This window comes from Podarcis filfolensis (assembly GCF_964270895.1).
Source record: "Podarcis filfolensis genome assembly, chromosome: 7".
Lineage (NCBI taxonomy): Eukaryota > Metazoa > Chordata > Lepidosauria > Squamata > Lacertidae > Podarcis > Podarcis filfolensis.
Window position 1 is genome coordinate 16,269,213 of NC_139603.1, and position 21,896 is coordinate 16,291,108.

A 21,896-nucleotide genomic window follows, 5' to 3' on the forward strand; every position below is an offset into this window, starting at 1 on the left:
CGAGAAGGCCCTCTGCCTGAAATGTACATCCTCACAATACATAGGATGTGATATGTGGCATAAGTGTATTTTCATATTCCAAAATCTTGCAATCTTTACATCTCAGAAACTGGGAGTATGAAGGGGGCGGAGAGAGTTTGCAAAAATGGAAAAATGCCTGTATAACATGTTTTACTGGCGAGTAATGGCAGAATTTCCCTCAGCTTGTTTTGGAATCAGCCTGGCAACTAAGAGCTATTTTTCATGGATGTTTTGGGGAAAAACTTCACCTTTCTTATTCTTGTTCTCCCATATCCTGTAATGTTTTCACACACACACCGATGAGGCACTGTGCATACATCTTCCCATACTGACTCCTGATAATTGTCGTTCCTAGCCGTGGTAGGGTTGGCAAAGTTGTCCAGCTTTTCTCCCTCCCAAAACTGGGATTTTAAAAGCATTTTTCTTTTTAAAAAAATCAGCATAGTTGCCATATGTCCAGGTTTGCTGATTCGGCGAAAATCCACCCGGACGCCATTTTGACAGCCCGATTCCTGGGTAAATATGGACGTATGGCAGCCTCAGAAACAGAGAGCTTGTTCCAATATATAAAGGCTCAGTCCAGCTCTGGCATGTATTGGAGCAAGCTGTCAATCAGAGAGCTATCCATGGTCCTGTATATGACATACAGCAAATTATTTTGTTCTGCAGGTTATATTCATGCTGCTTGCCCTTTCTAACTGCCTTACCATTAACCAGCTATTGACTTCCATTATTTACTGCTTTTTGTCTCTGCAGCTGTAAGCTATCCCCACCAGATTTTGTCCCAGACGAGTGATCCTCAAGCAGCCAAGACAGGACATTGCAGAAGAGCCATTCTTTTTGGAGACCCCAAATTAGAGTTACTAAGTAAAGACCCTGATGTTGGGAAAGATTGAGGGCACAAGAAGAAGGGGACGACAGAGGACGAGATGGTTGGACAGTGTTCTCGAAGCTACCAGCATGAGTTTGCCCAAACTGCGGGAGGCAGTGGAAGACAGGAGTGCTTGGTGTGCTCTGGTCCATGGGATCACAAAGAGTCAGACCCAACTAAACAACAACAAAGTATAAAAGGAAGATAGGATTGCTGTAGCTTTCATTTGGTATACAGAAGAGGAAATGTTTACAAGTGTGGCTTCTCATGTAAGAAAATACAACCATGCACACAAATAAAACAAATGCTAAGAAGGATGTTCCCAACACAATTTGATGATGTGCTTATCACGGGGGATTGTACAGATAACTATTTCATGAATCTGCTGAAGAAAGCTGCATCCTTCAGGAACCTCCAGCAAAATTCAGAAATAATTTCACCTACTAAAGACTCAAGAGCTCTGTGTACCAGTTCACCTTTGTTCCTCAAACCAAATCTGTTGACCACCCTCGCATTAGATTAATTAGGAAGCACTGGAAATGCTTTCAGAAATTCTATCCAGTGAAATGGCTCCGTATACAAACAATCAGTTTGAGGCCTTCACTGAGTCAAAAGCAACAAATGATCATTTGTGTCAGTGACGGATATGGTGAAGCCACCATCTTATAATTTGCTTTTTTCTTTTCTTTTCTTTTGCCTGCTGCCCATAATGCTCAGGCCTATAATGAGATAATAGGGATGTGGGTGGCGCTGTGGGTTAAACCACAGAGCCTAGGACTTGCCGATCAGAAGATTGGCGGTTCAAATCCCCGCGACGGGGTGAGCTCCCATTGCTCGGTCCCTGCTCCTGCCAACCTAGCAGTTCAAAAGCACCTCAGAGTGCAAGTAGATAAATAGGTACCGCTCCGGCAGGAAGGTAAAAGGCATTTCGGTGCGCTGCTCTGGTTCACCAGAAGCGGCTTAGTCATGCTGGCCACATGACACGGAAGCTGTACGCCGGCTCCCTCGGCCAATAAAGCGAGGTGAGCACCACAACCCCAGAGTCGTCCGTGACTGGACCTAATGGTCAGGGGTCCCCTTTACCTTTTATAATGAGATAATAGTTTAGTTAACACCTATGGCCACAAACCATGTTTCATCTTTTTCCCAAGAGGTGGTGAGTTTCTGTCTGGCCATGTGATATGGTGAACCTCAATGGTGGCTTTATGATGTTAGTCACTACCACAAATGGCTTTGCAACCCCCCTTTAGAATTGCATTAGGAAATGCTCCTGGCTTCATTTGGTCTGTTCCAAGGATGTGTAAACAAGAGAGATTTTAGCATGGCTGAATGGGCTGCATTTGCTATTTGTATTCTTTATAAACCAGATTCTCAATCAGCAGAACTCAATTAGGGCAGCTTTTTAAATAAAAAAAGTCAATTTCAGCTTCTGCGATGCTCATGGCAGTCACTTGATTTAATTGTTTTAAACCGCCAAACAAAAAATGAGCATCTTATTGTTGGGTGGATCCTGGTTTTTCATACATTGCACAGAAATAACTAAGCATTCAGAGCTGAGCACAAAGGAAAGGTCACTAGGTTTTGCATCTGTGCTTCTATATTTGCACATGTTGCTAAGCAATGCACGGAAATCATAGCCCTTAGCTCCAAGATTGCCTTTTCAGACATCCATTATTAAAAGGAAATAAGCAACTGTACTTAGTAATATAATTTTGCACAATTACTTGTCTGTCACTTTTGCTGACCCCTGATGCTTAAAAGCTAAGGAGGGTAAATGGTTTTACACTTGCTTACAAACATGCTTTGTTCAAGTAAAGAGTGTATTGTATTGCTCAAAAATAAAATAAAATTACTGTAAGCTATCATCATGAGTTTAATGAGAAATGGTCTTTTAGCCATGTATTTTTAATGTGCTTGTGTGCCAGCTGATATTCTCAAAGATGGAGAAATTCCTCAGCATTTTGCTTTCTCATATCGCTAGTGATTCATCGAAACCCGGAGAATGCTGTTAAGATGACAAAGAGAACAAACAGAGGCACCTTTAGCTGTTCTTTTTGTTCCCCTCATAAATTAAGAAAGGCCTTTTCTGCTGTGATGGGTGAAGAAGGCAAGTTTAGAGACAGATAGGAACTCTGAAGAGAACTGAAGGTGGTATGAGGTTGCCATTATCATAAACACATCTTCTTTTTGTCCCACCATCATCTTTGGTCAACTTCATAAAAACATGGGCAGAAGGAATTCCTCGGTGTTGCTTCAACCTCTCTTCACTCTCTTATATCATAACCGTAATACAATAATTTCTAATTATTTATTTTGCTCATAGTTTAAATCCTGCTCACAAGTTCATCATATAATTTCTTTAAATAGTCTGAAAACAGTTTGCATTCTTCCATAAAACAGTCATCATTAAGTTCTTTTATTTTAGCTGTTAGCTTTGCGGATTCAACACAGCCCATCCCTTTGCTTATCAATTCTTCTTTGGTGGGAACTTCTTCATCTTTCCATTTCTGTGCATAAAGAATCCAAGCTGTTGCAGTTACATACATAAACAACTTAACCATTTTGGGGAACTACTGTCCCTTTAATCCCCAGAAGAAAAGCTTCAGGGTTTTGTTTTGTTTTTTTGTATAATCACTTTAAACTTCTTTAAAATCTAATATATCATTTACTTTCTTACCACATATGAAGAAAAGAACCATCCGTTTGTTTGCACTTCCAGCAGTTATTAGGAATTTATCTTTAAAATGTTAAATAACCATTGGAAGTGGACAATGACACATATTTCTGAGACTACTCCCCAATGATCTGTGTCAAATAAATTATTTCCATCACTGAAGGGATCACTTATGAGATAGTGACTGCTGGATAGAAAACTTTTGAAATATTAAAGGAACACTGAATCAGCAGGGTCAGCTCTCACTGCTGTCACCTAGTAAGCTTCTGGTTATTGAAGCTTAAGGCATCTAGAGATGCTGTCCAACTAAATTTCAGGAGACATAGCTCAGCAGGTACATCCAGGACTTTAAGGTGAGGTGTAAGCAGTTTCCTTCCTGTCTGACAGAATGTCAGCTCACATTACTTCGAAATGTTTGAGCACAGTGAAAAATCAAAGATCTACTTTTCACCATCCTCATGCTGAGGTACAAAAATCTTGCCTCTGATCTGCCTGCAGCATAAATGGGGGGGGGGGGGCTTTTTCGTAATAATTTTTAATTAGTTTTTTATGTAATACATTTTTATTAGTTTTCAATTACAGTCCAAAAACAGCCTCATTATAACAATACCAATTTATACAATTATTCCAATTATACCAATCATTCAAATACTGAATTATATAATTTAGTAAAAGTAGCTCCCAGTGTGCTATATTTGATGGTTTGATGATTTTCTTTATTCCTGAATTCTAAAATCTTATTAGTTTCTATTGCATTCCAGTCATAATAATCCCTTATGCAACAAATGCAATATTAATAACTTCTATTTGTGTTGACACATGATTAAATGATTTTTAAAACTGCAAGTAAGAAATTGAAACTATATCCGTGTTCTTCTTGTGTGTGGCAATTATTCTGTCCATGGTGTTTCTTCCTGTCCTTGTAAGACGCTATGTCTTTCTTTCCCCCGGTTGTAGCTGTTATCCGTCATGCCTTGGGCGGAGCTGATATCCCATTGTTGTTCCAGAAATTTCTCCATTGCTCTGTCCTGTGTTTTGTTGTTTTGCACTGAGAACTTTAACAACAGCTGCAAAAGTCGCTCCGTCCCAGAAAATAAACTGTTGTCTCCATTTTTCCTCTCAGCCTGGGAAGAGCAGTCTGTCAAACTGCAGGTGACTCAATAAAGAACCTTATCAGTTCCTTGGCAGCTCACAGACTCTTTTCATCCTTCCTTCCAGCTGAAGATAGATGAGCAATTATGCAATTATGCTTCCAATTAAATTGATTCCAAGTCCTCTTAGTGTTACTCAGTTCAATTTGTAAATGTCCTGTTGCACCAGAAGCGGTTTTGTCATGCTGGCCACATGACATGGAAAGCTGTCTGTGGACAAATGGCGGCTCCCTTGGCCTGAAAGCGAGATGAGTGCTGCACCCCATCATAGCCTTTGACTGGACTTAACCATCCAGGGGTCCTTTACCTTTACCTTTAATGCAGATGACTTTCTGTGGATCAGCATTTCATGTATCCATTATTACATTTTTATCCCACTTTTTCTTCATGGAGCTCAAGGGGTGTGCACACTACCTCTCCTTTTTATTTTCAAAACGACCCAGTGAGGTAGGTTAGGGCAAGAGACAATGGCTGGCCCAAGGTCACCCAGGGAGCTTTGAGGCTGAGTGGGGATTTGAACCCTGATCTCCAAAGCCCTAGTCCAGCACTTTAACCTCTACACCACACTGACTCTTGCAGAGGATTCCTGTGCATGTAAGCTCAGATGCTCTGCTGATTTCACTGGCAGGTACTGTCTAATAAGCATGAATTGGAAAATCCAAGTTTACTGCATTATATTCTCACCTCTGGGCTGGCAAGTTATAAAACACTGCCACTCTCTGCAAAGTCTTTATTGCACCCGCCTTTGCAAGAGGTAGATTTGTAGTAAATTTAAGACATCGCCTCCAGGCGAAGACGACAACACCTCATTACTGAGTGACATCTTTACTGAAGAATGAACGTAAAAAGCTTTTTCTATATAGAAACAGTAAAGAAGTTTACATAGCAGTGAGACTGAAGTGGATAATACTAGCTAGTTGAAGAACAGTGCACCAAGATTTGTAATGGAGTTGGGTGGGTCTTTCCAAAAAAACCAGAGTCCTTTTTGTTGGGGATAATTCAGATGGAAATTCCCAGGTATGCTACTACTGGGGCCTCTGTTTTGTTAGCCCAAAAATGGAAAACAACAGAGGTTCCAGCCAAAGAAGAATGGCAACTTAAATACGTGCAGCTTGCAGATTTAACATATAGAATAAGAGAACAAGTAGAATGTACATTTAAAGAAGTCTGGTAAATGTTTACTGACTATATGGGTGAAAATTGTGTTCATTTAAAAACGCATTAAGATAAATTCAAAAGTGTAAGTAAGATTTGATGGATGTAACAATGGATTACTGAATGGTTTAGTTTATGTAAAATACGCAGGGATGTGTGGTATGCAAAATGAGCCACGGAAAGAGAAGAAGGGAAGTCATTGATTTAAGGTTGTTTAAATGAATGGGACGCGGGTGGCGCTGTGGGTTAAACCACAGAGCCTAGGACTTGCCGATCAGAAGGTTGGCGGTTTGAATCCCCGTGATGGGGTGAGCTCCCGTTGCTTGGTCCCTGCTCCGGCCAACCTAGCAGTTCGAAAGCATGTCAAAGTGCAAGTAGATAAATAGGTACCACTCCAGCGGGAAGGTAAACGGCATTTCCGTGCGCTGCTCTGGTTCACCAGAAGCAGCTTAGTCATGCTGGCCATGTGCCCAGAAGCTGTACGCCAGCTCCCTCGGCCAATAAAACGAGATGAGCACCGCAACCCCAGAGTCGGTCACGATTGGACCTAATGATCAGGGGTCCCTTTACCTTTACCTTTAAATGAATATTTTGAAATGTAATTTAGAAAATTATAGATAGAGAGGTAGATAGATAGATAGATAGATAGATAGATGGTGGAGTTGGGTGGCAGTTCTTCTTTTAACCTTCCTATGGAGCATTCAACAGTCACTCTTTCGTTTCCCTCACAGTGCCTCAGATTGTTTGTCAGTTTGGGGTACTGCAGAGAAAAAATGGTGGACGCCACAAAACACGATGGTCTTCCCCATTTTTCCCATCTCAGTGCCCCAAACTGATGTAAGGCATGAGTGAAAAGAAAATGGTGGCTGCTGGCTGTATTCTGGCTGCCTGAACCAATTTCTTCATGTGGGAAGCAGAACCCAACAAGGATGCCACAAACCTCAGATAACAACCCTGTTTGGAATGACCATTGCAAGCTGTCTGTTTCCCAAAAACTTCTATTTTTGAGTTGCTCTGAAATCCAATGATGTATATTTTCTTTTTCTTTTTTGTGGCTATCATAATATTTACTGGTATTCTAGTGATTTATAGTTAATAAAATATTACGGACAGAGGTGAACATCCAACCATGCAATTGTAAGCCGGAGCTTTTCTTGCAATATGTGTTAAACAAACCATAATTAAAAGTTGGAAAGTTGTTTTTGATTGCAGGGTGCGTGTGGAGAAATCCCATGGAACAAAGTGATTTAAAGATCTCTTAGCTGGAACTTTTTAATCAGTCTGAAGTTAAGACTGAGGAAAATAATTATTTTGTCTTAAATCATCAATCTGTTTGTTTCAGTAGTGGCATATCTTCACTCTGGTTCTGATATATTGCATTGATCACACTGTCAATAAGGTCTAGAAGTGGGGAAAATGTGTTGTGAAATAAACTTCAGTATTGATGGATCTTGCATTTAAAGTTAATTAAAGTGGAAAATGCGTGATTGGGTGAAATTGCACTACCAATCGCTATGTTAACTAGGGAATAATGTTCAGTTCACATTGATTCCAGCATGGATAGATTTATTTTTCCCTGTGACACAGAATGATCATATTTGTAAAGGGATTTTTTGGGGTCAAAATTCCATTCTTTGAGCAAGCTAATAATTGAAACAAGGTTTCCTCCACATCATAAAATGGATACTCATCCTTAGGTTCCTTCACTTCGAGAAGTGAGGTTACAGGGAACCAGACAGAGGGCCTTCTCCGTAGTGGCGCCTACCCTGTGGAACGCCCTCCCATCAGATGTCAAAGAAATAAACGACTACCTGACTTTTATAAGACATCTGAAGGCACCCCTGTTTAGGGAAGTTTTCAATGTTTGATGTTTTATCGTGTTTTTAATATTCTGTTAGGAGCCACCCTGAGTGGCTGGGGAAACCCAGCCAGATGGGTGGGGTATAAATATATTATTATTATTATTATTATTATTATTATTATTATTATTATTATTATTATTAAACAAATCCTGGGAGGATCTAAATCTTCCTTGGTTGGGCTGCGTCAATCCTCCTATAGTTTCTCTATTTCCAGTTCTCCTGATAACTTCAATCGGCATCCAGAAAGCTAGACTTTCAAGAATAACAACTGTAGCCTAATTCCTCTCTCCCCTGATGTGGTGTCTTTTTGGTATAGAAGTAAAAGATCCAACTGTACAATCTCCCACTCTTCTTCTGGATGACTGTGCCGTATGTGTTTCTGAAAATCTAGTCTGTTCTTGGTACACTCATAATTCTGAAGTGACATATTCAAGGTTAAAAAAAGGTAAAGGACCCCTGACAGTTAAGTTCAGTCGTGAACGACTCTGGGGCTGCGGCGCTCATCTCGCTTTACTGGCCGAGGGAGCTGGTGTTTGTCCGCAGACAGTTTTTCTGGGTCATGTGGCCAGCATGACTAAGCTGCTTCTGGCAAAACCAGAGCAGTGCATGGAAACGCCATTTACCTTCCCGCTGGAGTGGTACCTATTTATCTACTTGCACCTTGACGTGCTTTCGAACTGTTAGGTTGGCAGGAGCTGGGACCGAGCAACGGGAGCTCACCTCATCACGGGGATTCAAACTGCCGACCTTCTGATCGGCAAGCCCTAGGCTCAGTGGTTTAGACCACAGCACCACCCGCATCCCGGATATTTAAGGTTACTATTGCCAAAAACGGATAAATACTGTTTACTGAACGAGCAATATTAGAATCTCCACTGACCCAAATAAGTGACATTTCGTAACAGTCATTACAGGTGGAAATAGACAACTATATCCTCTTTCTTCAGAAGTGACATGACACTAAGCCCTGCCTGCTCCAGGAGCTTGTGTAAATCACTGTAGCCTCCTTCAGGTGTGAACCCTTTGCATGGAGTGGAATGGGAGCGGGACTGCCCTCCTGGCCTTGCCTTCAATGTTGCACATGCACCAAGTCTGTTCAAAGATCTGATGGTGAGCTGGCTGCATTTGTGTAAGCTCCTCCAAGCAATTGGTAGCTCAGCAATGGTGGGTGAATGTCTTAATTGTGGTTTTTCTCCGTTTCTCCGTCTCTCCACTCTTAAGTTAGGTTCTCAAAAGTTCCATGTTGGTTTTCATTCATTTTAAAAGACCTCATGAAAACCCATCCGCATTTTAGCATGGTTTTATCCCAACAGACACATTTCTGCAAGCAGCCTTCCTTAATAGAATGTGTTTATGTAATGAAACACCACACAGCATCAAACTTAGGGGACTGCCTCTCCTGATATGTCCAGCAGAGGACCCTAAGGTCCATGAATAATAATAGCTTAAAGGTCCTGGGTCCTAAGGAAGCCAGACTATCCTCCACCAGGGCCAGGGCTTTTTCAGTGATGGCTCTGACCTGGTGGAATGCTCTGTCCCATGAGACTAGGGCCCTGCAGGACTTGATCTCCTTCCACAGGGCCTATAAGATGGAGCTATTCCGCCTGGTCTTCAATTTGAATTAGCCTGATCCTCTATTCCCCTTTCCCTTTCCTTTTCTGTGAAGAAACCCTTTCTGAGATCCCACATTAAAATTCTTCCCTGGTCTCCTTGCTAGCCCTAGTAGGACCAGCTTGGCCAATTAGCCCTGGTGATCATTCAATGTCTAGTGACTGGGGTTTCCCCCCCTAAAAAAATGACCCCTGAATTTTTGAATTTTATTGATATTGATGCTGCATTTTATGTTGTATTCTATGCTGTTTTATGCTGTTTTTAAGTCATATTTTAATCAATGTTTTATATTTGCTGTTAGCTGCCCTGAGCCCGGTTTTTAAACCGGGAAGGGCGGGGTATAAATAAAAAAATATTATTATATTATTATTAAACCTGCCTGGTCTTGGTCAGAGGGGGCAAGGGAGAAGGAGATGCAGTGCTTCTCCCTTTCTCGTCCACCATGCCAAATATGTCAAAGACAACATTTTAAAAACCCATCAATCAAATTGTTTTGGGGATGGCTCCAAGGTCAGGATAAATCAACCTGATTCACCTGCTATGCTAATGTGGAAAACACAAAAACTATTGGTAACACCATATGGTGCTGTTTTGAATACAAGGAAAGGTTTGAAAAGTAACAAAGGGAACTGTAGATGACTGGAGATGTTGAAGGCTGCCTTTTCTTCCTTACTTTGAGGTGGACACAAAGCTTTTACCAATGTGTAGCAGTGGAATCAGGTTGTGGAAATAAAATATACAACAAGAGGCTCTATTGTAACTCAATTTAATGCCCTGTCTTTTAAATTAAATTAGGTATGCATTTAGTTGAATCTGGCCACTCTATTTGTAATGTCAGTGTTTCACTGAAAGGTTTTCTTATAACTCTTTCTCCAGGACGCTAACAACTCAAGGGGAACGCTGATATTGCATTAAAGATGAACCGAAATGGTATTGGCTTTGAAGCTGCTTTTTTTAAAAAAAAATGTAACCCAAAGTCAGGGGAAAACATGCCCTTATCAAATCTTGATTGATTTAGATTTATTGATTCAGCCTACTTCATTCATCCATGGTGACAAACCATAGCCCATCCTATCTTGCAAAGCAGAATAAATTGCATAACATCAAAATATTTTTAAGACTGCACTTAAACCTGGCTGAAAATGTTTTGAAATGAACCTTCCTGGGGCACAGGTGGGGTAGCCAATTTTTGATTCACTAGTGAGGGTTAAAGTGCCTCAGGGCAGTATCCAACTACCATGTCCTGTCAGTGGGACGATTTCCGTTTGCACAATGGAACCTTCTCACCTTCCTTTCCTCAATGCACATCCGGGGGCTTGAAATCTGATCCAGAGGATTGGAGGGGCACCCAAAACAGATTTAGGGATACGTACAGGGAGAGGAGGGGGCAGTGGCATGGGGGGCAAAGGAGCTGTGGTCCAGAGTGCAAAATTATGAGACGGGCACAACCAGGTGCCCCCACAACAAGCTTCCTCATTAAGGCTGCATGGCTGAACTTCTGCCACCTTCCAGAGATACAGGGAGGGAAGCCGGGCCCTGGCCAGGCCTTTGAGGCTGGGGTGATGCTTCCTTCTCCTCATGGCTGATGAAGGAATACCTGCCCATGCCACGCTCCTGCACGGGCTGAGCTGCTGCTCAGTGCACCGATGTGTGTGTATAAAACATGGGCACCCGGGGCACCACCAACCCACGCTACGCCACTGAGAGGAGAGGACAGCCATTGTGCTGATGGGACAGTGATTTAGCATTGTTTTGACTGCAATCCTGTATGTTGATGGCACACCCTCAAAAAAACCCAGCAGCAGGAAATGTATCTGAAATGGATTAATGCAGTTTCCATTGGAGCAGAAGGGAAGCTTCACAGATCTTTCACCCCATTTTCACTGCCCTATTCCAGTCCTGACTACAGTGAGTGAGACTATATTGTCTTCCACACATATAGGTTTTCTCCCCAGTGTATGGAGGGGCAAGTTACAACGATGGTCCTGGTAGCATCACATAGTTCTGGAAAATTTCTAACGGGGACCATCCTTCTGCATGCAAGGCGGATGCTCTACCATCAATCCACGACCCTTCCTGTGCTTAGAGAAGGTCAAATTCCATGTATGATGGCCATTGTAAGTCACATTTGGCATGAAATGTGGGGTTTGATGTCATGTGGTTATGTGAAGTATGATGCTGTCCCTTCAAATGAGAGAGTGATAGACAGACCATTTCGCACCAGGGATTGCATTTTTTAAAAATGTCATAACATTTTATTGTAAGGAAAGATTAGTTTTCATCCACATTAACGGTCTGTAGGCTTTGGAAAATGGAAACTGGCACATATGTGACCGGTGTATACAGTTTATTAGGTGGATCCTCATCTTCATTGCGTTTTCTGGATAAACGCACATGGATACGGTAAGGAACATCCCTTACTCCTTTTGCCCAGACAGCCTTGTTCAAGTGGGTGTGTCAATGCGTACATCAGGAGTCCCCATCTCCCCCCTCCTCGTACCTATGGGACCGCCTCTCCTGGTATGTCCCACAGAGGAACTTACGGTCTGCAAATAATAACATCCTGAAGGTCCCAGGCCACAGAGAGGTTAGGCTGGCCTCAACTAGAGCCAGGGCTTTTTCGGCTGCGGCTCCAATCTGGTGGAATGCTCTGTCACAAGAGACTAGGGCCCTGCGGGACTTGACATCTTTCCGCAGGGCCTGCAAGACAGAGCTGTTCCACCAGGCCTTTGGTCAGCCTGACTCCCTCCTTTGGCAATCTTCACATAACTTTAGCTTAATGGTTACCATCAATTTGATTTTAATTAATTTTTATAATGAAATGTTTTTAGAATGTTGCACTATATTAGCCGCCCTGAGCCCGGCTTCAGCTGGGGAGGGCGGGATATAAATGAAATTTATTATTATTATTATTATTATTATTATTAATGGCAAATTTTTGAATCTCCTTGAGAGCACGAGGAGCCCACTTCTTGAAGCCCACGCCATGGATCCGTTTGTGAATGTTTATAGTATATTCCTCAGTAACCACCTCATTGATGGCTGATCGTTCTTTCCTCTTTTTACCACCTTTCTTTGCAGGAGCTAACCTGCTCAGGACCAGACCAGAAAGGCACCAGGGATTGCATTTTGAGTTATAATTCTGTAACTGTTCCCTTTTTATTATCTAGGATCTTATAGCAATACATATGTTTGCCAAGTATGATTTGCCCAAATACACATGTAATCCTAACCAACCTGCCTACCTAATGAGGAGTAAAGGAGCTGCTTCAAGTTTCACTACACAGATTCCCTCTTGATTTTTCTCCCCGTGTGCCCTTGCCATGTTCAGCTGTGTTTTCCCCATATGTACAGCAGCGCACGGTCTCTTTCTGTTTCTCTAATTTGTTATCACAACGGAAGAGTCCAGATCATTAAGTGCCTAATTGAACTTGATGCTGTAGCAATCAGCTGTTGTCTTCCTCCTAAGATATCAGGGATGTGAGCAGCACCATCTGTTGGGCTGTAGCTGCAAGGAGGAGAAACATCAATATTGAAAGCAAACAGTTTCTCATACTCTCCTTTCTCTGTGCTTGTGGTTCATATATAAGATATTGCAACCCCATCACTGGTCCAAACAAATACAGCATTAGCATGGTCACTATGCATGCTCAGACAGGAGGTCCTGGTTTTCTACCAACAGCACACAAGTCAATAGGGAAAAAGAGTTTAGAAAAGGAACTCTATCACTGGGTGTGGATTGCAAGTACAGGTAAGAGGTTGTCAGCAGAAATCAGACAGTTTGTTAGGGGGGAACCCCGTTTGGTTTGTACCTGACTTCTAGTGTCTCCACCCCCATTGTTCAACCCAGACACGGAGGTCCAGCGCTGAGGGCCTTCTGGTAGTTCCCTCACTGTGAGAAGCGAAGTTACAGGGAACCAGACAGAGGGCCTTCTTCTTCTTCTTCTTCTTCTTCTTCTTCTTCTTCTTCTTCTTCTTATTATTATTATTATTATTATTAGATTGGAATCTGATCTAGTGGGAAGTAAATGATGCTGCCTGGTTCAAGGGCGAGGCATTGAGAATCATGGAGATTCTTTTATTGCGATTATATCAGGGTTTATATAATTTTGTGTATTGCAGTGGCAGGAATGCCTGTCTCAGACCAAGGAAGAAGAAGAAGAGTTTGGATTTGATATCCCGCTTTATAACTTCCCGAAGGAGTCTCAAAGCGGCTAACAATCTCCTTTCCCTTCCTCCCCCACAACAAACACTCTGTGAGGTGAGTGGGGCTGAGAGACTTCAGGGAAGTGTGACTAGCCCAAGGTCACCCAGCAGCTGCATGTGGAGGAGCAGAGACGCGAACCCGGTTCACCAGATTACGAGTCTACTGCTCTTAACCACTACACCACACTGGCTCTGTTTGTTCAGACATGTCTTACAGGGTGACCTTGCACAATACATCATCTACCCTGCCCTACAGGGTTGTTGTAAGCATAACACAGGCGAGAGGGATAAATCACACCAATGTGAACTCCTTGGATAAAGGATGGTGGCATAAAAATGTACTCAATGTAGGAAGATTTTTCAAGGTATTTTCACCTCCTCGGTTCTGAATTTAAAGCACCATCCTATATGGGTCTACTTAGAAGTCAATGGATTAAACAGAACTTACTCCCAGGTAGGGATGCACAAATCAGTTTTTTATATATGGCAAATTTAGCAAAGAAGGGGGGAAAGCAAAAACAGGTTTTTTAAAAAGACAGAAAAAACCATCACAACAATATGCACTGTTAGCTCACATTGAGAATACAACAGCCATCCATACCTCCCTCTAAAATTAAACATTTAAGTCAATATAAGGCCTCCAGGCATCCATATAGATACCCACACAAAACTGTTTATTTTAAAAATTTGTTCAAATGCAGCAAAGGCAGTGAGGTCATCAGACCACTGAGTGGGAGATTTATCCTTCCAGGCTCAAAGTGTATGTCTCTTGGCAACCATAAGGGTTCACAGCACCAACTTTTGTTGTCCTACTGTCAAAAGGGATATAATTTAAAAGTTCACGAACCTCTGTAAATATCAAATATTTTGCCAGTAGGAAATTTATATGGACAAGAACTTCAGACCAAATAATAATAATAATAATAAATGTATTACTGAACATGCTCACAAGTTATTCCTCAGTGAGGCCTTTTCCGCACAACACCTTCAGCATTTATCTGGATTCGACAACGACTTCCTATACAAAATGCTGTGGACTCCAAAATACTTGAAAACAAACAAACAATTTTTGCTGGATCAGTCTCAAATTCCAATCTAGAGAAACATTCCATATAGATTCTAAAGCAATTTTCCATTGTTTGGCTTGTACAGTACACTCTGATTCCCTATTTTCTGAGTTCCTGTACCTCTACTTATAAAAGTCCAATGAGCATTTATACACAGAAGTCATGGATTTGGCATTTTTCCAGTTTTAGGTTTAATTCTCCATATTTCCACAACAGCTTGTGATTGTGGACTTCCCCCCCATAAAAGTCAACCTGAAAATTCATCACCATTTTGGTGTGAATTACTCCCAACGTACATATGCTTGTAAGCATTTTTGCCCGACATGTACATTTTTGCAAAGCAATTTTCCCTAACCCAATGTCTTTTTTGGTACATCATTTCCACCGATATATGCATTTTCATGCACACTTTATCGATTTCTGTACACATTACCTTGCTGGAGACTTGCAAATTCTGTGAAGAACTGAATATTCAGAGAAGTGTGAATTTCAAAGGATGGCTGTGTTTTGGTTCTCATATAATTTTGGACAGTGAACATTTAAATGTGACCTGAATCAAATCTGCACATTCCTATTCCCAGATGATTACTGATAGGCTTGAAGCTTGACGAACCAAGCTTGAGAGTAGCTTTGTCAGCAAACAAGCACCAAGCAAGGTAGCAATGACCTCTAGGCTATCACAATGGAACAAATCATTGTATGCTTGCCTTGCTGTTCTCCCTTTTGGAAAAAATATTGGGATATCGGTACAACTAATAATGACAATGAGCATGAATAATTAACACCAGCAGCAATGAAGGCCTATTTGCATATAAAGACATGCTCACAGCTACTGCTTTTTCTGTTGTTATATTATATTACTGTACGTTTTGGAATCAGCTCTTGTGTTGATACAGATCCTCACACTTCCTACTACATCTAATATAGAACTCTTGGTGCTGACTTCATTTTTCTCAGTGTACTGCTGATTTTTAGGTTGCTTTACTTTTTTAATTTTGGAAAGGGAGTTTTGTTCGATTTGACATCTGTAGGGGATCCAAATGGCAAGCAGATATCTCTGCACTGCAGCTTTATGCAATGGTACGACTGCCACTCATAAAGAACTGTTGTTGGTTTTTTTATTTGCTAGCATCTACTGTTGCTTACCTAACATTCTGCATTTCGTGAAAGGGTCTGGCAAGTCATGCTGTTTAGCTAGGCTTGCAAATTTCCAACTTAATAACTAAGCCTTGCTGAGAAGATTGCTGGTCTGGCAAAGCGCTGATGTGGTGATTTGTATCTCAGCAGTTTGATGTGATGAGACCTATGAGTGCCACTTTTTGTTGATGGGTTAATTCAGTTTGGGTGCAGTAATTCCTCTTCCTGCTGCTGCTCGTAGCATAGTTCTCTCTCAATTCTACAGACACTTCTGCAGCTTCACACCATGAAGTCATGCTTTAGACTCAGCATGACCCTAGTCCACAATACTCAGAAGTCTTCTATGCAGATCTACTCTGTTGAAATATGTACACATTTAAATCAGATCTTTAACTTCAAATGGTGTACCCTTGACCTGATTTAAAATTACCTGAATTGTCATGGATGTTTTCCCTCACTGGGAAACGTCATTCTGGGAGGAGATTTTGGTCCCTTACATTTTTAGTATACCCTCACAACTGTCCTTCACAGGGTCCTTTGTGGAGAGGCCATGGCAGTAAAATGGATTTAATCCTCCTTTGGTAGTGAAGATGTGCGGAAACTTGCCTGACTTTGTACCCAGTTTAATTCAGAATAAATTGGCCTGCGTGCATATATTTTAAATATAAATTTATGACATAGCAAGTGTGCTGTGGACAACTGTCAGCATACAGCAGGGTATTTTGCCTCCCCAAGTATGATATGTGATATGAAAATACAGAATGTAAATATTAGTAAAGTGGCTCAACAATCTATTATATTAAAGCATTTCTATTGAATTCATACCACTCCAATACTAGTGATGTTAAACCAATGTAAACATTATTAATACAAAGTGTAAGTGGTCCATCATGTTTTGATGCCTGAGGCAAAGGACAAGATGGTGTCCCACCCATTTCATGTTCAGAAGCCAACAGGATTGGCAGCTGACTTTTAGGTCACAGCCACAGAATTGTAGCTCTGTGAGGCTTCTCCTAACAACACTTAGCCCTTTAAATTACCACAGTTGCTGTGGGTCTTTAGAGGGGAATCATGACTGTTAAAGTGGCATAGGAATGCTTTAATGCATGGTGCAGAGGTAGCCTTACTTCAGATCTGGCAATGGGCTAGCATTGTCCACCACACCTGAGGGCAGAAGACTACCTTGTGGAGTACAGAGCTTGCCATGTGGCATACTATTGTACTACCAACCTTACTGTATGCTTGTGAAACGCGGACCACTTATAAACGCCATCTCCAACTCTTCAAAAGATGCCATCAAAAGTGTCTCTGAAAAATTTTACACATCACTTGGGAAGACAGGTGAACTAATGCCAGTGTACTGGAAGAAGCAAAGATCACCAGTGTCAAAGCAATGATTCTTCAACATCAACTTCGTTGGACTGGTCATGTTGTACAGATGCCTGATTATCATCTTCCAAAGCAACTACTCTATTCCCAAATTAAGAATGGAAAGCAGAATGCTGGTGGTCAACAAAAGAGGTTTAAAGAATCTCTCAAGGCAAATCTAAAAATAATGTACTATGAACACTGACAACTGGGAAACACTGGCCTGCGAGCGCTCCAGTTGGAAAACAGCCTTTACCAAAGGTGTCATGGGGTTTGAAGATGCTCGAACTCTGGACGAAATGAAGAAATGTGCTAACCCTTGGCAAACCCTCACCGTGATCAACTCCCCCCCAGAAACCTATGTCCTCACTGTGGGAGGATGTGTGGATCCAGAACTGGTCTCCACAGTCACTTACGGACTCATTGTAAAAATTGTGCTTATGGAAGACAATCTTACTCAGCTATGAGTGATTGCCAAAGAAGAAGAAGACTTCAGATCTGGCAATGGGTCAGCGTTGTCCACCACACCTGAGAGCAGAAGGCTACCTTGTGGAACACAGAGTTTGCTATGTAGCATGCACCGGTCAATAGGTCAGTGGAAGAGATTCTGCTTTGCATGTGGAAGGTTCTATGTCTAATCCTCAGCATCTTCAAGGGGGAGGGTGGAATGACCCTTGACTGAAATCTTGGAGACCTGCTGATAGCCACTGTAGACTGAGTTAGATGGACCAATGGTCTGATAGAAAGCCCTAAACAGCCTCTCAATCACTGTGGCAATCTCTCTCTCTCTCTCTCTCTCTGATTCTATCCATTAACTGTTTTAATCATATAATAATACAATACTGCTTTCCAAAAGAATGACGATGTATCTATCCCATGCATCTTGGGAGGCCAGGAAGAAGGTATCTTATTGGGTGTAGGGAGACAAAGAAAAACCCACTAAAGCTAAATCATTTCACACAGGTAATCTATTGCTGTTTTGCGATGTAGGAAAGAAGCCAAGAGCAGAGTGAGGTACTCATCAAAGGCATTGGCCGTTTACAATTTTGTGGCACCAGATGAATGATGGTACGCTGTCCACTAAAGGAGGGAGGAGGCAAGTGATTCTAAAATATTTCAGCCACAGACTGGATAAGAATAACTCGCAACCCACAACACCCTGGGGGGAAAACAGATTGAAAGACGGCAATGAAATTGTCTGCTCTCTCATCTTTCTTGAGCCACACCACAGTAGTTTGGCTTCTAGACAGATTTGTGTGTGTGCTTGCTGTATTGATCCTAAGGAATGAAAATCACGAAGCCACAACGAAGTGATTTCTAACAGGTTGCAGTTATCAAGCATTAATGCTTTGCAAGGTTTGTTGGCTTATATTACACATTGTGTGAATTAGCATTGAAAAAAGAAAGGAACATGGTGTACTAGTTACACTCCTTGACATCTGGCAGTTTCTATATACGTATGCCATATGTTAGTATAGTGGTAAAAATGTCAATTAATGACAAATATATAAGCAACATCCTCCTCCTTCCTCTCTGTCCTTAAATGGCAATTGCTCAGCAGAATAAAAAAAGGTAAAGGGACCCCTGACAATTAAGTCCAGTCACGAATGACACTAGGGTTGCGGCACTAATCTCTCCTTACAGGCCGAGGGAGCTGGCGTTTGTCCGCTTCCACAGACAGTTTTTTTCCAGGTCATGTGGCCGTTATGCCTAAGCCGCTTCTGGCGAAACCAGAGCAGCGCACGGAAACGCCATTTACCTTCCCACCGGAGTGGTACCTATTTATCTACTTGCACTTTGAGGTGCTTTCGAACTGCTAGGTTGGCAGGAGCTGGGACAGAGCAACGGGAGCTCACCCCGTTGTGGGGATTTGAACTGTCGACCTTTCGATGGGTACGTGGGTGGCGCTGTGGGTTAAACCACTGTGCTGCTTGGGCCCAGCAGAATACAACAACAATAATCTCTATTATTGTGATCATACAGAATCACAAACTAGGCAGATGAAGGTGATAGACTACATGGGCTTGGCAGAAATGACGAGCAGAATCCGAAACCAGGGAAGAGAAGCAGCGCAAGAAGAATGGAAAAAATTTAAGGACTATTTAAAGAAATATTACAAAGTTAATGAAAGTTAGAATGATGTTGGACTGGAAAGTAAATGGTTACTATTAGCAATGGTTAAGACAAGGAGAATAAGGAAGATTAGTTTAAATCTAAATTAAAATAAGGGAAGATTTGCTGAGTAATCGATAAGAATTTGGAATACAGAAAAGGGAGGCATGAGGAAGTCGGGGAAGAAAGGTACAAGAAATTAGGATATGAAATGGTACATGTTTTTTTTGTTTTGTTTTTGTCTTTGTATGTTTATGTATGTTATGTCTATATGGAAAAAATTCTCGAATAAAAAATATTTAAAAAAAAAAACAGAATCACAAACTGAAATAAGCAGGGCTTTTTCCCCCTCCCAGCCAGCACCTCTCAGATGGGTGCTGTGGCCATTATAAGAGAACAAGGGAGGTGTTCAAAGTGCATTCCATCACCTCTTTTTCTAGAAAAATATCTTGGTAAATAAGCATGGCAAAGAATGTGTGTCAAAAGACAATTGGATTATTAGAAATATATACAACTGGCTCAGGTTATCAATGGCTACTATCCCTGAAAGCTATACTTCATCTCCACTGTCAGACCCAGTATGCTTCTGAATACTCACTCGCTGGATCATCACCTTGTTGTGGTGAGTGGGCTTGCACGTTCCTATGACCCTTGTGAGCGAAGCCGCCGGGAGTTTCGTACTCCCATCAGGGTCACCCAAGGCGGTAAGGTCAAAGGGGAGGAGCTAGACAAAGAATGATCCAAGAAGTCCTCAACAGGCGAAAGATAACAAGTGGTATGTTACAATGCAGATAAGAATCTACTGGTCACTGTGATACTCATGCCATTGGAATAGAGCCTTACTGCGAAGACTGTGCGTTGGTCAGCATGCACTGATCTACACATAAAACAAATTCATGCAGAGGAATCTTCCAAAAACCCACTCCAAGACCAAACCCCAAAAGTCCCATGGCAATTGGCAAAAAACTATGTTCCCACTGTGGAAGGACATGTGGATCCAGAATTGGCCTCCACAGTCACTTACGGATCCACTGTTAAAACTGTGTTTATGGAAGACAATCTTATTCGGCTATGAGTGATTGCCAAAGAAGAAGCAGCAGCTTCTGAAAACCAGTTGATAGAAACTGCAGGGGTACTGAGAGCTCTTATGCTTGGGTCCAGCTTGTAGGTTTCCCTTTAGGTATCTAGTTAGCCTTTGTGAGAAGAAGATTCTGAACTAGATGAGTCACTGGCCTGAACCAGAAGGCTCGGCTTATGTTCTTAAAAGTCTTTAAAAGGTTTGTGTGAGTATTCTAATAGCTTCTCATGCACAGAGAAGTAGTGCAATGAATTTAGTGACAGCCTGGGGAAATCTGAAGAGTCTCTACAGGTAGTAGCACTCCTTACACCCTAGTGGGGTTTGCAACATCATCTGCAATGGTAGGTAAAAAAAGGTAAAGGAGCCCTCGATGGTTAAGTCCAGTCAAAGGTGACTATGGGGTTGCAGCGCTCATCTCGCTTTCAGGCTGAGGGAGCCGGCGTTTGTCCGCAGACAGCTTTCCGGGTCATGTGGCCAGCATGACTAAACTGCTTTTGGTGCAACGGGAACCGCGATGGAAACCAGAGTGCATAGAAATGCCATTTACCTTCCTGCCGCAGCGGTACCTATTTATCTACTTGCACTGCTGTGCTTTCAAACCGCTAGGTTGGCAGGAGCTGGGACAGAGCAACAGGAGCTCATCCCGTCGCAGGGATTCAAACTGCCGACCAGTGGTAACCAGGGGCATGTCATGGGATTTTCCCACATTCTTCCTTCTTTACCCTTATTTCTCTCTACTTCTATTGCAGAAGTGGCAAACCAGTGGTCCTCTGATGTCATTGGACTCCAACTTCCATCAGCACCAGTCAGCATGGCCAACAGTGAGGGATTACGAGCAATGTCTGCAGGGACACAGATTCCCCACTCCTGTTGTAGAGATTACCACATTTCCAGATGTAAGAAGAAGATCAAGGAGATACTGTACATCTATTGCTTCCACTCTCCCATCCTGGCCTTGCTACCATGGAGACAGCTAGATTTGTCTCCTGCTGCTTTCCACAACATTCATTTCAAGGAACGTTTCATTCTATGGAAGGCTCCGAAAACCCCAATTATCACAGGCCATCAGGACTTTTAACAGTCCCCTAGAAGGTGCGTTCAAAGGAAAGCAGAATAACCTGTTGGGAAGTCATGCTGTCTGACTATACTGTGAAGTCACAGTACTCTATATTCTCATTCTCTCTATCAGTCTCTGAAAGAGGGAGGGAGATTCTAATGCCCATATATTTAGTTCATTTGGAATTTAAGACTGATCATCTGGCATTTCCAGTCTGCAGTAAAATGAAAGGAACTGAACTGAACTGTGGAGCTATGATGATGAATTTGGATCCCTGCTGGTATTGCTGTTACTTATAATTACTGAAAACTGTAAAAATCTTTGTTTGTTGATTTATGGCACTTGAACACAGTGGAACCCCCCTCCCCCTAAATCTGTTGGTGAGCCCAGAATATTGCTGCATTTTAAACCTGGAAGTGACCGTAAGGAAAAATATAGGAAATCAATTTTCCAGGAATTCAATTATATAATAAGCTTGGCTTTTGAGGCAATTATCAAATAATTACATGAACCATGATTAGGTTTA

General features: G+C 41.9%; 1 long non-coding RNA gene across 1 annotated transcript; it reads right to left on the reverse strand.

Annotated features, from left to right (window-relative positions):
• Nucleotides 1–15,797: 15,797 nt before the first annotated feature.
• Nucleotides 15,798–21,402, reverse strand: LOC310767281. The gene is made up of 3 exons (XR_014550836.1): nucleotides 21,239–21,402; nucleotides 19,834–19,959; nucleotides 15,798–16,111 (listed from the first exon to the last, which is right to left on the reverse strand). It is a non-coding gene; the product is annotated as an uncharacterized lncRNA (long non-coding RNA).
• Between the last annotated feature and the right edge of the window lie 494 nt (nucleotides 21,403–21,896).